The 20,603-nt window shown below is 53.5% G+C and overlaps 1 pseudogene; it reads right to left on the reverse strand.

The window, feature by feature from the left end:
• LOC127567097 (creatine transporter-like) overlaps positions 1–20,299 on the reverse strand; it is a 32,829-nt pseudogene extending 12,530 nt beyond the window's left edge.
• Positions 20,300–20,603: the final 304 nt, after the last annotated feature.

The following is a 20,603-nucleotide window of genomic DNA, read 5'->3' on the forward strand; positions in this document are numbered from 1 at the left end:
GCTGTCGCAGGGAGAACGTGCAAACTCCACACACAAAGACAATGGCAGAGGTCGGGATCGAACCCAGGTCTCTAGAGCTGGGAGACGGTGGCTCTGCCCCCTGTGCCACACCCAATTGGTGACGTGATCGCTGTTATTCAGACTGCTTTGGGAAACCGATAATGTAGAGCTGTGAGAAAGTTGTACTGAACTGAACAGGGTCACCCTGAAAGTTCTGCAGCATTTGGGAATCACTTGATGTGGTCTATAAAATGCTACAGGGATGCTCCAGTGATGCTGCTCTATAACAGGAAATGAGTGGCAGAGATGTTTCTGTAGGGCATACAGCCTTTGTCGTGGTCATTGAGGCATACAACAGGCCCTTCAGACCAGTCCGTCCATGTCGACTATCACACACACATTTCTAGCACTCTTACACTGATCCCATTTCATTCTTCCTACATTCCCATCAACTCCCCCAGATTTTACCCCTCACCCGCACACTAGGGGCTATTTACAGCAGCCAATTAACCTACCAATCTACCTGTCTTTGGCATGTGGGAGGGAACCAGAGTACCTGGGGGAAGCCCATGCAGTCACAGGGAGAACGTGCAAAATCCACGCACAGGCAGTGGCGGATGTTGGGATTGAACCGGTGTCTCTGGAGCTGTGAGGCAGTGGCTATACTGCTGTGCCGTCCTTTGTGTGGGCTTCCTGGGGACATACCATCACTCACATCACCGTCTGAGCTCCTACCAGATGTTGCCAAAGGTCACAGACCCTGGACAGGGGAACCTGTCAGGGGGTTCTGCATCCTAAGACATCGTTAGCAAGGTTTAATTATGCCAGGACTTGACACATTGCCCAGAATTACAGGGCATAGCTGTTATAATAACAGCGGATCAGAGACTGAAGATTGGGCTCAGCTGGGGATTTTTTGAACCAGTGTTTACTTGATCAATAACTTCCAGCCTTCCCTTGTTCCAAAGTCTTAAAGTTTACAGAAGTGTCCTTGGAGTGGCTGTGATTGTGATCTAGCTCTCATGCCTGTTAACCCTTCATAGCACGTGTCTGAACCGATCTGAAGCACGTGGATGCAGTACAAGTGTTAATGTTGTACAAGATTTGAATGATGTGAGAGAAGGGGAAGTGTGTGAATGAGAGAAAGAAAGGAAGTGTGTGGGGGGATCATAGTCATCGAGCAACACAGCATGGATACAGGCCCTTCGGCCCAAACAATCCATGCCGACCACAGTGTCCACCCAGCTAGTCCCAATTTCTTGCATTCGGCCCATCTCCCTCCAAGTCCCTCCCCTCCATGTCCCTATCAAAGTGCTTCTTAGATTATCCTGTTGTGCCTGCCTCACCCACTTCCTCCGGCAGCTCGTTCCATCTACTCACCACCCTCTGTGTGAAAAAGTTGCCCCTCAGGTACCTCTTAAATCTTTCCCCTCTCACCCTAAACCTCTGCCCCCTAGTTTTGGACTCCCCTACCCTGGGGAAAAGACTGTTACCGTCCACCTTATCTATGTCATAATTTTAAACACTTCTATAAGGTCGCCCCTCCTTTTCCTACGTTCCAAGGAATAAAGACCCAGCCTGGCCAACCTCTCCCTGTAACTCAGGCCCTTGAGTCCTGGCAACATCCTCGTAAATCTCCTCTGTGCTCTCTCCAGTTTAACCACGACTTTCCCATAACAGGGTGAACAAAACTGTACACAGTGCTCCAAGGGCAGACTCACCACCCAACTTATACAACCGCAACATAACATAACTCCTGTACTCAGTGCCCTGACTGATGAAAGGGGAGAGGGAGTACGTGGGGGCGAGAGTAGAGGGACGGACTTCATGACCGGGTGAGTCAGGGAGAGCGAGTGATTGGAGACAGAAGTGAATCTGGGGAACAGGTCAGTGGAGGGTGGGACATTAGGAATGAGTGAGTCAGGGAGGGAAGATTGTTCAATATTCATTAAGTTTGCACTGGTAGGAAATTTGCATTGATCCGATGCTTTGTCCAAATAAGTTATGTTCCAGGGAACAGGATGTAGCTCAAGTCGGTGTTACAGTTTAAGAGGCAGTGTCCCTTTAAGAAGCTGTGTAAATGTGAGGTCGGTATGAGGCTTCACCCACTTCTCACTTCCTTCATTCTGTGCTACCAGTTCCGCTGCAGAAATGTATTGGTTTTAATTTCTACCCCGTTATTTGCAAGGTTTGCTAAGGACGGGATCTTTTGTTTCTATCCTTCTGCACTTGCTTTGTAGCTGCTGTGTTTTCTGAATGAACATTGAAAGAGGTTGAGAGAAAAACCTGGGTTCCACACTGGTCACGCACAATCCCAGTTAATCACAAAGCCATTGTTATACAGCAGAGAAACAGGCCTTTTGGCCCAGCTTGTCCATGCTGACCAAGGAAAGGTTTGGAGGGATAATGCGCCAAACACAGGCAAATGGGACTAGCCTATCTATGCAAATGGTCCCATATCCCTCTGACCCTTCCTATCCATGTACCTCTCCAAATAACTTTTAAACCTGCCTCTACCACTTGCTCTGACAACTCATTCCACATCACCACCACCCTCTGTGTGAAAAACCTGCCCCTCAGGACCTCCCTTCGCTCCAGGGAGAACAGAACCAGCCTACTCAGCCTCTGCTGTCCAGGCAACATCCTTGTGAAACTTCTGCACCTTCTCCCATTTAATGTTGCAGGTTATGTGAGAACCTCTAACTATGAGATTCCCAACTGTTAGTAATTTGGCGATTAGTGAATGATTTGAATGAGCATTTTGGAAAATAGAACATTAAGAAAATGCTTGAAATTGAAAATAAAACACTCAGCAGGTCAGGCAGCATCTGTGGAGAGAGAAGCAGAGTTGCCGTCTGAGGTCAATGATCCTTCATCAGGACTGGGGAAGTAATGAAGGTTCTCTGACCTGAACATTTTCTCTCTCCACAGATGGTGCCCGACCCATGAGGTCTTTCCAGCATTTTCTGTTTTTATTTTTGGAAACAGTTTGGGAACAATTGAGGAGTAATTTTAAATGTTGTTTTCCTTAATGAGGATGTTTTTACCCCTCGGGTTAACGGTGATATTAGTTAGGGTATAAAACATAGAACAGTCCAGCACTGGACAGGCCATTCAGCCCACGACGTTGTGCTGATCTTGATGCCAGTTTATACTAAATGTCCTCCTCCTGTGTATCGTCCACGTTCCTCCATTCCCCTCACATTCACGTGTCTATCTAAAAGCCTCTTAAACCCCACCAAACTGCCTGCATCCACCACTACCCCTGGTGACCCAGTCCAGGCACCCACCGCTCTCTGTGTAAAAAAAACTTGCTCCTCACCTCACCTTTAAACCCCACCTCTAACCTTTGGTTTCTGATGTACTGTTTGAGATTAGATCTTCATGTAGACTTTGTGGGAGTTTTAGAAGCAGAGAGGCAGTGAAAAGGTTTAAATTTTTGTGATCCCGAGTTGAGATTCTACAAGAGTGAATAAACCTGCAGAGCCGTTAGCCCCGTCCCCTGACAGCTCTTTTGTTCAAGTTGTTTAATTTTGAACAACTTACAAAAAGTGACAGATTAAGCCAAGCCACAGTGTGTTCTGTTCTTTTCCTTTGAAACAGCTGACGATGGCTCGTGAATTGTAAGAGGTGAAGATGTCTGCAAACACGCAGCTCTCTGACAATCTGGACTGAGACTGGTTTTCACATGTTCAGGGGTGTTTGCTTTTTCTGGGACAGGATACATAAGGAGAATTCTACTGTCGGGGCTGAGCGATTGATCAAGGACTGCAAACGAAGTTTTAATTGGGGAAACCAAAACATTGACAAAACCTGGCAGTCCAACAAGTGGGTTTGTTCCAGGAATGGGAAAATATGCAGGGGTATAGTGGAATGTCTCAGGGATTTAAAAAGGCAAAGGAGACGGTGTTTTAATGGGTTTATGGAAATGCATTAGACAGTGAAGATTTTCCAGGGCTCCTGAAGAAGATGAAATTCTAATTTCAACCATACCTTCGTGATCACGAACAAAAAGTTACTCCACCAGTTGGGAAGTTTCCGAAAGGGAGTAAAGTATCTGAACACTTGAGTATAAATCTACAAACAGACGTTAGATCCGTTGTGAAGATAGGAAAGGTGCGGGTAAGAATAGTGAATTAATGATGTTTGGGTCCTTGTTAATGTATGTTTTAAGGGGGCAACACTTGACTACCTGACACCACGCAGGTGCCTAAATCTCCAGTCTTCCTGTTCTCTTGAAGACACATGCAGGTCAAAGGTTGGCTACAGTGGATAACGTATGTGGTGTAACGCTGGGATTCCACAGTAAGCACGAGTATGGAAATAGCTGGTGAATTTGCACTGCAGTTAACAGGTCCGCAGCAGACGCCATCTCCCTGGCCCTACACTCATCTCTGGAACATCTGGATATGCAAAGACACCTACTTCACATTCCTTTTTATTGACTATAGCTCCACCTTCAATACTATAATTCCAAGTAAAGTCATCTCCAAACTCCTAGACCTAGGACTCAACACCTCCCTCTGCAATTAAATCCTTGATTTCCTGACCAACAGACTGCAATCAGTGAGGATAGGCAGCAAGACCTCCAGCACGACTATCCTCAACACTGGTGCCCCACAAGGCTGTGTTCTCAGCTCTTCCTCCCATTACGGTCACGACTGTGTAGCCAGATTCTGCTCTAACTCCATCTACAAGTTTGCAGATGATACCACAGTAGTGGGCCAGATCTCAAATAACGACGTCGGAGTACAGGAGGGAGATAGAGGCCCTAGTGACATGGTGTCATGACAACGACCTTTCCCTCAACGTCAGCAAAACAGAAGAACTGGTCATTGACTTCAGGAAGTGGGGCAGAGCACATGCCCCTTCCTGTGTGCATCAGTGGTGCTGAGGTGGAGATGGCTGAGAACAAGTTCCAAGTGTAAGTTTCACTGAAAGGTTGTCCTGTTCCAACCATGTAGACACTACGGCCAAGAAAGCTCACCGGTGCTTCTACTTCCTCGGAAGACTAACGAAATTTGGCATGTCCCCGTTGACCCTCAGCAATTCTTATAGGTGCACTATAGAAAGCATCCTATCTGGATGCATCACAGCTTGGTACGTCAACTGCTCTGCTCAAGGCCGCAAGAAATTGCAGAGTTGTGGACACAGATCGGTCCATTACCAAAACCAGCCTCCTCTCCAAGGGCTCTGTCTACACTTTCTGCTGCCTTGGGAAAGCAGCCGACATAATCAAAGACCCTTCCCACCCCGGATATTCTCTCCGTTCCACCCCCTGCCCTCCATTGGGCAGAAGATACAAAAGCTTGAATACACACACCATCAGGTTCAGGGACAGCTTCTTGAACGGGCTTCTTGTTCAATAAAGATGAACTCTTGGTCTCTGAATCTAGCTCGATGTGGCCCCCGCGCTGCACCTTGTCTGTAAATGTAACACTATATCCTGCATTCTGTTATTGTTTTCCCTTCTGTACCACCTTGACGTACTGACATCTGGAATGATCTGTATGGACGGCACACAAACAAAGCTTTTCACTGTATCTGGGTACACGTGACATTAATAAACCAATTACCAATGAACAGGTCTCAGACACACACAGTTTTGGAAGTAAGATGTGGGTCAGAAGAGACAAAGAACTGAGAGAAACTACAAAGACAGCTGAGTTCATCAAATTGTATGGGTATTAATAACAAAGCTGGCAGATAAAAGGGATTGAATCTGAGCTTGGAAACAGGCCCTTCAGCCCATCAATGGGAAAGTATTTACTTGGGGGCAAGGGGAATTATGATGCTATTAGGCAGGAACTTGGGAGTGTGAATTGGGAGCAGATGTACTCAGGGAAATGCACAATGGAAATGTGGAGGTTGTTTAGAGATCACTTGCAGGGGGTTCTGGATAGGTTTGTCCCATTGAGGCAGGAAAAGGATGGTAGAGTGAAGGAACTGTGGTTGACAGGAGCTGTGGAATATCTAGTGAAGAGGAAGAAAGAAGCTTACTTAAGGTTTAGGAAGCAACGTTCAGACAGGGCTCTAGAAAATTATAAGGTAGCCAGGAAAGAGCTGAAGAATGGACTTAGGAGAGCTAGAAGGAGCCATGAGAAGGCGTTGGCGAGTAGGATTAAGGAAAACCCCAAGGCGTTCTACACGTATGTGAAGAACAGGAGGATGACTAGAGTGAGGGTAGGACCAATTAGGGATAGAGGAGGAAACATGTGCCTGGAGTCAGAGGAGGTAGGGGAGGTCCCTAATGAATACTTTGCTTCAGTATTCACCAGTGAGAGAGACCTTGACGTTTGTGAGGACAGCATAAAACAGGCTGATAAGCTAGAACATGTCGATGTTAAGAAGAAGGTTGTGCTGGAACTTTTGAAAAACTTTAGGATAGATAAGTCCCCGTCGCTGGACGGGATATATCCCAGGATACGACGGGAAGTGAGGGAAGAGATTTGAGCCCTTGGCGATGATCTTTGTGCCCTCACTGGCCACAGGAGTAGTACCAGATGATTGGAGGGTGGCAAATGTTATTCCTTGGTTCAAGAAAGGAAGTAGGGATAACCCTGGGAATTATAGGCCAGCGAATCTTACTTCAGAGGTGAGCAAATTATTGGAAAAGATTCTTAGAGAAAGGATTTATGAGCATTTGGAGAAGCATAGGCTGATTCGGGACAGTTAGCGTGGCTCTGTGAGGGGCAGGTCGTGCCTCATGAACCTGATTGAATTCTTTGAGGATGTGACAAAACACATTGATGAAGGTAGAGCAGTGGATGTCGTGTACATGGATTTTAGTAAGGCGTTTGATAAGGTTCCCCATGATAGGCTCATTCAGAAGGTTGTGAGGCATGGGATCCAGGGAAACTTGGCTGTGTGGATTTGGAATTCACTTGCCCGTAGAGGCAGAGGGTGGTGGTAGACGGAGGGTATTCTGCCTGGAGGTCGGTGACCAGTGGTGTTCCGCAGGGATCTGTTCTGGGACCCCTGCTCTTTGTGATTTTTATAAGTGGATGAGGATGTGGAAGGGTGGGTTAGTAAGTTTGCAGATGACATGAAGGTTGGTGGTGTTGTGGATAGTGTAGAAGGTTGAGGGTTACAACAGGACATTGATAGAATGCAGAGCTGGGCTGAGAAGTGGCACAGGGAGCTCAACCCGGAAAAGTATGAAGTGATTTACTTTGGAAAGTCGAATTTGAAGGCAGAATACAGGGTTAATGGCAAGATTCTTAGCAGTGTGGAGGAACAAAGGGATCTTGGGGTCCAAGTCTATAGATCCCTCAAAGTTGCTGCACAAATTGATAGGGTTGTTAAGAAGGCGTATGGTGTGTTGGCCTTCATTAGTCGGGGTATTGAGTTCAAGAGCCACGAGGTAATGCTGCAGCTCTATGGTTAGACCACACTTAAGAGTATTGTGTTCAGTTCTGGTCACCTCACTGTAGGAAGGATGTGGAAGCTTTAGAGGGGGTGCAGAGGAGATTTACCAGGATGCTGCCCGGACTGGAGAGCATGTCTTATGAGGATAGGTCGAGCGAGCGAGGGCTGGTTAGCGTAATGCTTTACAGCGCCAGCGACCCGGGTTCGATTCTGGCTGCTGTCTGTAAGGAGTTTGTACGTTCTCCCCGTGTCTGTGTGGGTTTCCTCCGGGTGCTCCAGTTTCCTCCCACATTCCAAAGACGTACGGGTTAGGAAGTTGTGGTCGTGCTACGTTGGCGCCGGAAGCGTGGCGGCACTTGCGGCCTGCCCCCAGAAATCTACGCAAAAGATGTATTTCACTGTGTGTTTCGATGTACATGTGACTAATAAAGAAATCTTATCTTTGGAGTGAAGGAGGGTGAGAGGTGACCCGATAGAGGTGTACAAGATGAAAAGAGGCATAGGTAGAGCGGACAGCCAGAGACTTTTCCCAGGGTGGAACTGGCTACCACAAGGGAGCATAATTTTAAGGTGATTGGAGGAAAGTATAGGGGGGATATCAGAGGTAGTTTTTTTTTACACAGAGAGTGGTGGGTGCGTGCAACGCACTGCCATAGGTGCTGGAAGAGGCAGATACATTAGGGACATTTAAGAGACTCTTATATAGGTACATGGATAATGGAAAAATGGAAAAATGGAGGGGCATGTGAGAGGAAAGAGTTAGATAGATCTTAGAGTAGGCTGAAAGGTTGGCACAACATCGTGGCCGGAGGGTCTGTACCGTGCTGCAATGTTCCACATTGCATGTTAAGTCCATGCCAAACATCACGCACCTACCTATGACCTCAACTCCTCCCTCTGACCCCAACCCTTGCTTCTGCCCTCTGACCAGCTTCCACCCCTGACTTGCAACCTCTGAACCTGGCCAACGCTGTGCCCCGACTGCTAACCCCAGTCTCTTCCACCTCCCCCTCCCCCACTCAGTGTCCGCTGACCCTGTGGCCCACCCTCTGTTCCCGTTCTTTGACCTTGACCAGCCCCCTGACCCTGCGTCCTTACTTGTAGCAGTCATTGTGGAACTGGTTGTAGCTGCCCAATGCCGTGAGGGCCCCCAGCCCGATGGCGTAGGAGAAGAAAATCTGTGTACCGGCATCAACCCATACCTGCGGAGGGAGAAGATGTCAGAGAGGGGTGGCTAACCCAGTCGAACAGCTCGCGGTCCCTCCACACCCTCCACCCACCCCTCCCCGGTTCCTGCTCCGTGGTAGAGGAAGTGGGGGCTGGTCCCAGGAGGAAGGCAACAAGCAGTACTGGATATATGGCCAATGGAGCCGGCGCCAGACCTCACTCCACCAGCTCAATGTTCCTCCACCAATCCCAACCCCCAACGTACCACCTGCACACACCAGCTCCCCAATTGACCCCAACTCCCCAACAGCCGAGGGAGTGCCTCACTGTGGGGGGGTGGTGAGGGAGCGCCGCGCTGTGGGATGGGTGGTGAGGAGGGACCCCTCCTCCCCTCACCCCCCACCCCACTCCTTCCTCCGCTCACCCCCCTCCTCCCTTCCTCTGCGATCCCCCCACCCCTCACCCTCCCTCCTCCCTTCCCCACTCTCCCCCCCCCCCCTCCTCCCCTCACCCCTCCCCCCAGCCACTCCTCCACTCACCCCCGGGCCTGCTCACCTGAGCCTCTCCCAGCTTGGACCAGTCGGGCTGCAGGTAGTAAATGATGCCCTGGAGAGCTCCCGGCAGGGTGGCCCCACGCACCAGCAGGATGATCAGGATGATGTAGGGGAAGGTGGCCGTGAAGTAGACAATCTGTAGGGAGTGGGAAGGCAGTGAGCAGTCTGCCCAAGGATCCCCCTCCTTCCCCCCAACCCTCGGCTGAGCTCCACACCTGGGACCCAGTCCCTGGACACACTCCAGCCCTGTCACCCACGCACCGAGGACACGTGGCACTCCCCTTGCTTTCGGAGTGGGAGGTGAGACAGAGAGAGGGGGGGGTGTGAAATAGAGAGGGGGTGGGAGAGAGATAGATGAGGAATGGGAGAGGGGGATTGGGGAGATTTGGAGGTAGAGAGAGAGAGAGAGAGAGAGAGAGAGAGAGAGAGAGAGAGGGGGGGAGGGAGAGAGAGAGAGAGAGAGAGGGGGGGGAGAGAGAGAGAGAGAGAGAGAGAGAGGGGGGAGGGAGAGAGAGAGAGAGGGGGGAGGGAGAGAGAGAGAGAGAGGGGGGAGAGAGAGAGAGAGAGAGGGGGGGGAGAGAGAGAGAGAGAGAGAGAGAGGGGGAGGGAGAGAGAGAGAGAGAGAGAGAGAGGGGGAGGGAGAGAGAGAGAGAGAGAGGGGGGAGGGAGAGAGAGAGAGAGGGGGGGGAGGGAGAGAGGGGGGGGGAGAGAGAGAGGGAGATTTGGAGACGGAGGGTCTTTCTCTGGAAGCTCCTGGCCACTCTGCACCGTTGCCCTGGAGACGGCTTGGATTGGCATTGGCTTTGTCTGAATGACCCGGGATTGATGAGCATTCAGGCTCCCTGGAACCTGGCTGGGCCTTTGAGAAGTGGCCATGGCAACTGGCCTCCATCCCGCTGAGAGTGTCCGAGCTGGCAGTGTTCCTCTGGGAGAATGAGACGGAGGTTGGGATCACGGAACTAATCCAGGTCTGGAGGTCAAGGCCAACTGTGTGGGTAGCAGCGGCACTGGATGCCAGAGAGGTCTCCTGCTCCCCTCCTCCCCTCCACTGGGGGAGGACGGAGATAGGATGATGGGATGTTCCCAGCTCAGAATCCAAGCCAACGTTCCGAGCTCATCTCAGCAAATACTCCCAATCCAGCTGCTTTAAGGCTGGAATCAAGGACATTTTGAGCTCAGTCAGAGTGTAACTGCTACAAGCTACACCCCAAGGTCAGTCGGAGTGTAATTGCTACAAGCTACACCCCAAGGTCAGTCGGAGTGTAATTGCTACAAGCTACACCCCAAGGTCAGTCGGAGTGCAATTGCTACAAGCTACACCCCAAGGTCAGTCAGAGGGTGATTGTGATAAAGTATTCCCTGAGGGAAAATGCTACAGGCTACTCTCTGAGCTCAGTCAGTAATTGTCAGTCAGGTTTTGCAGGAATGTCCCCTTCTCAAACAGACATATACTGATACTGTACACTTCGGATACTGGTGAGGGGACGTCCTCCCGGGGGAAAATGACAGCAGCAGCCAGATCAGTGGCAGCACACCTGGGTCTGTTGTACAGCAGGGAAGGTCAAGGACTGAGGACTTAGGTGAGCAATAGTGATAGGCACACAGACATGCATTTCTGCGGCTGTGAGCGAGACTCAGGATGGTGTGCTGCCTCCCTGTGCAAGGCTCAAGGATGTCTGGCACAGGGCATTCTGAAAGGGAAGGGTGATCAGCCAGAAGTTGTGGTCCATGTTGGTACTAATGACATAGGAAGGAAGGGAGATGAGGTCCTGCACAAAGGGAATTTAGGGAGCTGGGCAGTAAGTGGGCAAATCTTTTATCACAGAAAGTGGTGGGTGCCTGGAAATGCTGCCGGGGAGGTGGAGGCAGATACGACAGAGGGGTTTAAGCGGCATTTAGACAGACACTTGAACAGGCAGGGAATGGAGGGATTTGGATCGTGTGCAGGCAGGTGGTCGGCACAGACACGGTGGGCTGAAGGGCCTGTTCCTGTGCTGGACTGTCTATGTTCTGTGTTCAGTCAGAGGGTAATTGTTGACAAGCTGCTCTCCGAGGTGGGTCAGTGAGATTGTGCCGTGAGAGTGAAGGGGTTGGATGTCGGGACCTCCCCACCCCAGGTGCCAGTACCTTTCCCGTGCACTTCACCCCCTTCCAGATGGAGAAGTAGACCAGGAGCCAGGTGGCGGCCAGGCACAGCGTCAGTTCCCAGCTCATCTCCCCCAGGTCATCCAGGCCGCTCGACAGCCGCAGAACCTTCCTCCTGCAAGAAGAGTCACAGCTGGTTAACTGGGGCAGGCATCACACTGGCACCATGGGGAATGGGGTCACAAAACCTCAGAGGAACAGGCAGTACAGTTCACCCCTGGAGTCTGTATCAGGAGGAGGCCATTCAGCCCATCGAACCTGTTTCACAGGGACAGAGACCATTCATTCCTTCAAGCCTGTTCCACAGGGACAGGGAGGCTATTCTGTCCATTGAAACCTGTTCCACAGGGACAGAGACCATTTAGCCTATCGAGCCTGTTCCACAGGGACAGGATGAGGCCCTTCAGCCCATCAGGGATGCAAGATCAGGAAGATGAAGAGGCCGTTCAGCCCCTCTGTCTGTCAGACTAGCATCTGATCGCCTCTCCGGCTCTGCTCCGGGCACAGGGAACGACTTACTCCCAGAACTCGACGATGGAGGACTGTGCCTGGGCGGGAGGTGTACAGGCGCCAGCGCTGGTGTTGCCCGAGCTGCCACAGCCCTCAGTACAGGCGTCCGTATTCCAGGTGTTGTTGCAGGACCCCCAGGGCAGGGCAGCAGAGAACGAGTGAACCAGGTAGAAGGAGCCCCAGGTCAGCACCATGATGTAGTAGGTGTTGCAGAAGAGGACAATCACCATCGAGGCGTAGCCCAGACCTGTCGGGGAGAGGCCCGGACCCTGAGTTAATGCTTCACTGACCCTGGCTGCTGGCACAGCGCGGCACTGCCCCCCACCGCCCCTCCCTCACCGCCCCACCACCTCTCCCACAGCGCGGCACTGCCCCCCACCGCCCCTCCCTCGCCGCCCCACCGCCTCTCCCACAGCGTGGCACTCCCCCTCACTGCCCCCCCCCATCACCACCCCTCCCATTCTCTGCCCTTCCACTCCCTCAGACAACTGACTGATGACAGACAAACACATTGGTGTAAAAATTAAGAGAATCCCAACCTACCAACCGGACGGTGTGAGAGTCGGAATGGGAGGGACGGAGTGGATGGGAAAGTGTGCGTGAGAGAGTCGGGGGCAGCGGCGGAGAGGGAGGACGTAAACAGTCTGAGAGAGAAGGAAGGCGCGCCGACTGGGGCAAGGGAGAAAGGGAGTGAGGGGAGAGAGTGCGGGAGGGGCAGTGATCGCGGGAGACGGAAGGAGAGATTGTATGAAGAAATTGGGCAGAGCGAATGTGAGTGAAGGGGAGGAATGAAGGAGAGTGAGGACAAAGACACTCGGAGGCAGAGCACGACACAGGGTAAGAGTCAGCGAGGCACAGAATGGAAGAGGGAAAATGAAGAGCGAGGAATGAGAGGCAACGAATGAGGTCAAACAGGATGAGAAGGGGAGTGAGAGACGGTGAGCAGGGGAGGGGGAGTGAGAGACGGGGTGAGCAGGGGGAGGGGAGTGAGAGACGGTGAGCAGGGGAGGGGGAGTGAGAGACGGAGTGAGCAGGGGACGGGGAGTGAGAGACGGTGAGCAGGGGAGGGGGAGTGAGAGACGGAGTGAGCAGGGGGAGGGGGAGTGAGAGACGGAGTGAGCAGGGGGAGGGGGAGTGAGAGACGGAGTGAGCAGGGGGAGGGGGAGTGAGAGACGGAGTGAGCAGGGGACGGGGAGTGAGAGACGGAGTGAGCAGGGGGAGGGGGAGTGAGAGACGGTGAGCAGGGGAGGGGGAGTGAGAGACGGTGAGCAGGGGAGGGGGAGTGAGAGACGGGGTGAGCAGGGGGAGGGGAGTGAGAGACGGTGAGCAGGGGACGGGGAGTGAGAGACGGAGTGAGCAGGGGACGGGGAGTGAGAGACGGAGTGAGCAGGGGACGGGGAGTGAGAGACGGAGTGAGCAGGGGACGGGGAGTGAGAGACGGTGAGCAGGGGAGGGGGAGTGAGAGACGGAGTGAGCAGGGGACGGGGAGTGAGAGACGGTGAGCAGGGGACGGGGAGTGAGAGACGGAGTGAGCAGGGGAGGGGGAGTGAGAGACGGAGTGAGCAGGGGAGGGGGAGTGAGAGACGGTGAGCAGGGGAGGGGGAGTGAGAGACGGAGTGAGCAGGGGACGGGGAGTGAGAGACGGAGTGAGCAGGGGACGGGGAGTGAGAGACGGAGTGAGCAGGGGACGGGGAGTGAGAGACGGTGAGCAGGGGACGGGGAGTGAGAGAGAGTGAGCAGGGGAGGCGGAGTGAGAGACAGAGTGAGCAGGGGACGGGGAGTGAGAGACAGAGTGAGCAGGGGATGGGGAGTGAGAGACGGTGAGCAGGGGACGGGGAGTGAGAGACGGTGAGCAGGGGACGGGGAGTGAGAGACGGAGTGAAGGGCGAGTTGCTTAGTGCTTCACACTAACCTTTGAAGAGTGGTGCGATGTTCCAAACATTGATCCCACCGGATTTCATGAACTGCCCAAGCGAGATCTCCAGGAAGAAGATGGGAATCCCACCAAACACGGCAACCAGGACGTAGGGGATGAGGAAAACCCCTGGAGGGAAGGGCAGACAGGGCAAGTTACAGGAAAGTTGATGGTATAACAGGCATGTTTGAAACTTCCCCTCTCCTGTTTCACTTTACAGTCTGAGTGCACCATCTGTTAGTCTGATTACAAACTACGATGTGTGCCTGCTCCGTCCCTCCCCACCGTCCCTCCCACAGTGCAGCGTTTATTCAACACTGCCCCTCCTGCAATGCAGTGTTCCCTCAGCACTGCCCTCCCACAGTGCAGCACTTCCTGGGTCTGTCCCACACTGGGAGAAACGTGCACGGTTCCTGTCTCCGTAATTCTTGGTCAGACCCACACTGGGACCACTGTGCACTGTTTCCGTCTCCCTATCCCTGGGTCAGACCCACACTGGGACCACTGTGCACTGTTTCCGTCTCCCTATCCCTGGGTCAGACCCACACTGGGACCACTGTGCACGGTTCCCATCTCCCTATCCCTGGGTTAGACCCACACTGGGAGCACAGTTCTAATCTCTGTATCCTTGGGTCAGACCACACTGGGTGCATCGTGCACAGTTCCAGTCTCTGTATCCCTGGGCTGGACCCCACCAGGACCACTGTGCACAGGACCACTCTGTAATCCTGGGTTAGACCACACTGGAGGCACCTGCCTCTCCTACCTCTTCAGGCAATCAGTTCCACATCCCCATGGCTCTCTGTGAGAAAACATTTTTCCTCCCTACCCCTATAAGCCTCCCACCAACCACTTTTGTTCTTGTCACCTCCCCCCCCCCCCCCACCGGTCACAGCTCCCTCGGCTGGGGAAAATCCCTCCTCATGATCAACACCTCGATTTAACCTCCCTAGGAAAACAACCCCAGGCTTGTAACCAGAACTCTGTGCCTTGGCTAACCCACTCCAGTACTGATATAGCCCACAAAAGCCAACTGTGGCCTGCCTGCCATTTTATATTGTTCCAGATGTGCAGATGTGTCGTGTACTTTTCCAGTGGTTACATTTCCAGATGTAGCCTCTGGTGTTTTGTAGTTTCAGATCTGCCACACTAGTGTTTTATACGATTCCAGCTGTGCAACACAGGTGTTTTATATCACTCCAGCTGTGCACCACTGATGTTTTATGTAATTCACATATGTAGGTGCCTGGGGTTTGAAACAATTACAATTGTGACCTCTGCTCTTGTTTGATAATTGCCCCAGATGTGCCCCACCCTGGTGTTTTATAGTTCCAGATGTGTCCTACCTTGGTGTTTTACAATTCCAGATGTGTCCCACCTCAGTGTTTCAGTTCCAGAGGTGTCCTACAGTGTTTCACTTCCAGGTGTGTCCTACCTCAGTGTTTTACAGTTCCAGATCTGTCCTAACTCAGTGTTCTACAGTTCCAGATGTATCCCATCTTGGTGTTTTACAGTTCCAGATATGTCCCATCTTTGTGTGTTACAGTTCCAGATATGTCCTCTCTGTGTTCTACAGTTCCAGATGTGTCCCACTTTGGTGTTTTACAGTTCCAGAGGTGCCACCTCAATGTTTCAGTTCCAGGTGTGCCGTACCTCGGTGTTTCACTTCCAGTTGTGTCCTACCTCAGTGTTTTACTGATCCAGATGTCACACCTGGGTGTTTTACAGTTCCAGATGTGTCCCACAGTGTTTCACTTCCAGATGTGTCCTACCTTGGTGTTTTAGACATAGGGAGGGTCAGGAGTGGCAAGGGAAGGAAAAGTGAGGGGGAGGGTGGCATTGAAGCAAGGGGGTAAGGGATGGGGAGAGCAAGAGGCAGGAGAGTGAGGAGAGAGGGGTGGCGAGGGAGGGGAGAGGTGAGTGGCGGCAGGGAAGTGTAGGGGAGGAACAGAGGAAGGATGGAGGGAGGGGGAAAGGGAGGGGGTGAGAATAGTGAGAGGCAGATGGGTGAGGGAGGCACCCAGAGAGTGGGAGATGAACCAGGAGATGGCTGGAGGTTGTGGGAGGGTGGGGTTTGGTGGTGGTGGAGGAGACGGGGATCAGTTTGGTGAGATTCCTGTGGCCCTCCTGGCTGTTGAAACCATCCTCCAGCCCCTCCACTTCTGGCTTCTTTTGTAGGGCATGAAGTTGGGAACCTTCCCTTCCCCCCTCACTACCAGCACTCCTCCCTCTATTCCTCCCCCTCCCACACAGCCCTGTCTGGGGCTCTATGCACGCGCGCACGCACACGCACACACTCTCAGCATTGTGACAGGGTGCCTGACACAGCAGGAGCCACACAGGGCATGCGAGGTTACAGAGGAGCGTGCAGCCTTGCACTCCCTCCGCACGCCAGCAGCCTAGTAACGTGGGCAAACACCGGGTGAGCTCTTGCTTCAGGCAGACACTACACGCAGCATGTGGGGAGAGGCAGGGGAAGGGAGGCAAGGGTGGAGAGAGAGAGGGAGAGAGATGATGAAAGGAGGGGGAGGCTCGGGCAGAAGGAGGGAGAGGGAAGGGCAGGAGAAGACAGAGTGAGAGAAACTGAAGGGGGATCTGAAATGAGAGGGAGAGACCGGGAGAATGGAGAGACGAATGGGAGAGACAGGTAAGTGAGATAGGCGAGGTGTAAGCAACGACACCACAAGTAAAACACATGAAGGTTAGAAGCATTGAGAGAAAGACGAAGAAACACAAAAAGGAGAAAGGTGTATAGACAAAGAGCAAGAGAGGGAGAGGGGAAGTGTGTGAGGAATTAACTGACGGTGGACAGGGTTAATCACAGCTGTTGACACAGAACGGGGCGGGGATACCAGAGGTTCCCTTACTGTGAAGGGGATGGTGCAAGTGCTTACTATGTAAGGAGATTCTCTGGAGTAAACACTTGCACCACTCACACTGCATGCAGACATATATATGGACACATACACACATTGAATCAGGGACAGACAGACAGACAAACACACACACACACACACACTCTGAGTTGGAGACAGACAGACAGACACACACATTGAGTTGGAGATAGACAGACACACACTCACATACGCACCCTCAAACACACACACACACACACTCACGTACTCACATATACACACAAACACACAGAGTTGGACACACACACACACACACACACACACACACACACACACACACACACACACACACACACACACACACACACACACACACACACACACACACACAGAGGAATGTGTCTCCGATAGCCAAGATAGAAAGCGAACAGCCTACATCCTACTAAATACAAACAGACCCAATAACTTCACTTTCCATTAAACTCAAGATTTGTTTGAGTGGCAGAGAGATAGGAAGGGTCCATTACCTCAGACACAGAGCAGGGATATCATGGTTTATACAGAGCCATGCTCCCCCTACACTGTCCCATCACACACTCCCAGAGGAAATACAGTCAGGTATCCTTGGAAAAAGAGCACACGGTGTCCACGGCCATCATAGAGGTGTTCCGGGAGCGTTGGGTACCACAGGGGATAAATTACATCCTGGACAAGGATGGGAATATTTTAATTGGTGTTTGGTTATTGTTGTAGTTTATAGTGATTTGTTGTAGTATTGTAGTACTTGTAATAAACTTGTTTTTCTTAAAAATAGAGGAAATACAGTGTAGGTTAGATACCACATGCGATGAAGAGGTTTACAGAGACAGGGATGGGTGCAGGGCTGGGGGGTACAGAGACAGGGATGGGTGCAGGGCTGGGGGGGGGGGTTACAGAGACAGGGATGGGTGCAGGGCTGGGGGGGGTTACAGAGACAGGGATGGGTGCAGGGCTGGGGGGGGGTTACAGAGACAGGGATGGGTGCAGGGCTGGGGGGGTTACAGAGACAGGGATGGGTGCAGGGCTGGGGGGGGTTACAGAGACAGGGATGGGTGCAGGGCTGGGGGGGTTACAGAGACAGGGATGGGTGCAGGGCTGGGGGGGTTACAGAGACAGGGAGGGGTGCAGGGCTGGGGGGGGTTACAGAGACAGGGAGGGGTGCAGGGCTGGGGGGGGGGTTACAGAGACAGGGATGGGTGCAGGGCTGGGGGGGGGTTACAGAGACAGGGATGGGTGCAGGGCTGGGGGGGGGTTACAGAGACAGGGATGGGTGCAGGGCTGGGGGGGTTACAGAGACAGGGATGGGTGCAGGGCTGGGGGGGGTTACAGAGACAGGGAGGGGTGCAGGGCTGGGGGGGTTACAGAGACAGGGATGGGTGCAGGGCTGGGGGGGTTACAGAGACAGGGAGGGGTGCAGGGCTGGGGGGGGTTACAGAGACAGGGAGGGGTGCAGGGCTGGGGGGGGTTACAGAGACAGGGAGGGGTGCAGGGCTGGGGGGGTTACAGAGACAGGGAGGGGTGCAGGGCTGGGGGGGGTTACAGAGACAGGGAGGGGTGCAGGGCTGGAGGAGGGGTTACAGAGACTGGGAGGGGTGCAGGGGCTGGAGGAGGGGTTAGAGAGATTGGGAGGGGTGCAGGGCTGGAGGAGAGGTTACAGAGATGGGGAGGGGTCCGGGGGCCAGATGGGGTTACAGAGATTGGGAGGGGTGCAGGGGCATGTTGGTAAGTTCACTGGCCACTATAAATTGCCCCCAGATTCTGTCACTCACCCACACATTTGGGGTGATTTAGTGCTGCCAATTAACCCACTGGGATGTGGCAGAACCCAGGGGAAACCCACGTAGTCACAGTGAGAAAGTGCAAACTCCGCACGCAGACAGCGTCAGAGGTCGGGATCGAACCCGGGTCTCTGGAGCTGTGAGGCAGTGGCACCCACTGCTGCACCACTGTATCAGCCCCTGAATACAGAGGGTCCTGGGCAGTCAGAATCCCCAGGTGGATAGAGGGAGCAACATACCCCGTTGGATGTAGCGAGCAGGGCTGTGCACAAGGAGAGTAGGGGCCGTGGCAGGGTGCCCAAACGCCAAGGCTACTTCTAACAGTGTGTGTGCGTAATCTGAGTCCTGGCTCTAACCCCATCCAGAAACTGATATTCCAAGGAGCGCGTGTCTCCACGTTGCCTTGTATAGCTTTCCTGGAATTTAGGGATAAGAGAAGGCACGTTGTAGCACAGTCTGTGCTGGAAGGGAAAGCAGAGCTGCAGGAGTGCTGGGAGGGATGTCTTTCTGCGGAGGGAGTTTGTCGGGTGTGAGAGGCTTGTGATGGGGCGGGGTTCAGGGTATTGCAGGGTGTTCTCTAAGGTTTGTATACTTTGGAGGGTTGGGGTGTGTATAAATGGCCCTGGAGAATTTCAGGGTGTCAGGGTATTTGTGGGGGGAGTTTTCTGTTAGGGTTACTTGTGGGGGATGTCAGGGTGTGGGTATTTCAGAGGGGCTGAGGGTTTTTGAGCCTTTTGGGTACGAAGGGACGAGTATCTAGAGGTCAGGGTTAACTTGGAGTGTAATAAATATTTAGGGGGCCATTTACTAGGTGGGGTGGTGAGGGGTTAGGGGGTTAATTTGGATGCTTTCAGAGGTGTTCGGGGGTTATTTTGAGAGGTTTGATGTGTTTGGAGGATTAGGTGATTATGTTAAGGGAGGTATCGGGGTTATGTAGGGAGTGGGGTCATTTCGGGGTGACGTTATGTAGTGGGGTTATGTAGGGGACGGTTAAATAGTGGGGTTATTTAGGGGACGGGGTTATGTAGGGACAGGGTTATGTAGGGACAGGGCTATGTAGGGGGCGGGGTAATGCAGGGGGCGGGGTTGTGTCGGGTAGGGGCTTATGTTGGGTAGGGGGTTATGTAGGGGGTAACGGATAATTTCAGGGTTTTAACCGGGTGATCTCCGTGTCCCCAGGAGATGTCAGGGTGCATGGGTGATCTCCAGATGTAGCGGTTGTCTCCGTGTCCCCGGGTGATCACCGGGGGTCCCGGGAAATCACAATGTTCTCAGATGTGTTCAGCACCTGCAGTCTCGAGTGGTTGATGTTCCCGTGTACCGGGTGACACCCCCCCCCCCGTGTACCGGGTGACCCCCCCCTGTGTACCGGGTGATGCACCGGGTGACCCCCCCCCTGTGTACCGGGTGATGCACCGGGTGACCCCCCCCCGTGTACCGGGTGATGCACCGGGTGACCCCCCCCCCGTGTACCGGGTGATGCACCGGGTGACCCCCCCCCGTGTACCGGGTGACGCACCGGGTGACCCCCCTCCCCCCGTGTACCGGGTGATGCACCGGGTGACACCCCCCCCCCGTGTACCGGGTGATGCACCGGGTGCCACCCCCTTACCTCCGCCGTTCTTGTAGCACAGGTAGGGGAAGCGCCACACGTTGCCCAGCCCCACGGCGAAGCCGACGCACGACATGATGAAGTCCATCTGGTGGCTCCAGGTGGCCCTCTGGGGCAGCCCGCCGGGGGATCCCCCACCGCCGTCTCCCGGGGGTGCCAGGCGCTCGGGCCGCGCTGCTCTCCGCTGCTCCTTCCACAGGTTCTGGGCTCCGCCGTTCTCCATGTGGGGCCGGACGGTTGGCGAACTCGGCGCAGAGTTGTGTCGCTCTCTCCGGCGGTGCCGGCTTCAGAAGCAGTCCACGAAACACTTGAAGCTCAGCCTGAAGTAGTGCATTAGGGGCTCCGGGACAGCGCGCTCGCCTCCAGAGTCTGCGCTCCCTCGGGGCTGTCGCTAGCGCTGGCTCGGCACCGGCGCACGCTCCCCGCCGCTCTCTCCCTCTCCGCAGCCCGGCTGCCTTATACCCGCAGCAGCCGGCGCCGCCTCCTCGCCCTCTCACACCCCCGCCACCTAATTTGGGCAGCGAGTCCTCGCAGAGAGGCGGGTCGGCAGCGGGGCTGAGGCGGGGAAATGCTGCCCTCCTCCCCCCTGGCGCGCGCACACACACATTGTCACAGTCACACACACACACATTGTCACAGTCACACACATTATCAGTCACA

The sequence above is a fragment of the Pristis pectinata genome, unplaced genomic scaffold, assembly GCF_009764475.1.
Source record: "Pristis pectinata isolate sPriPec2 unplaced genomic scaffold, sPriPec2.1.pri scaffold_109_arrow_ctg1, whole genome shotgun sequence".
Classification (NCBI taxonomy): Eukaryota; Metazoa; Chordata; class Chondrichthyes; order Rhinopristiformes; family Pristidae; genus Pristis; species Pristis pectinata.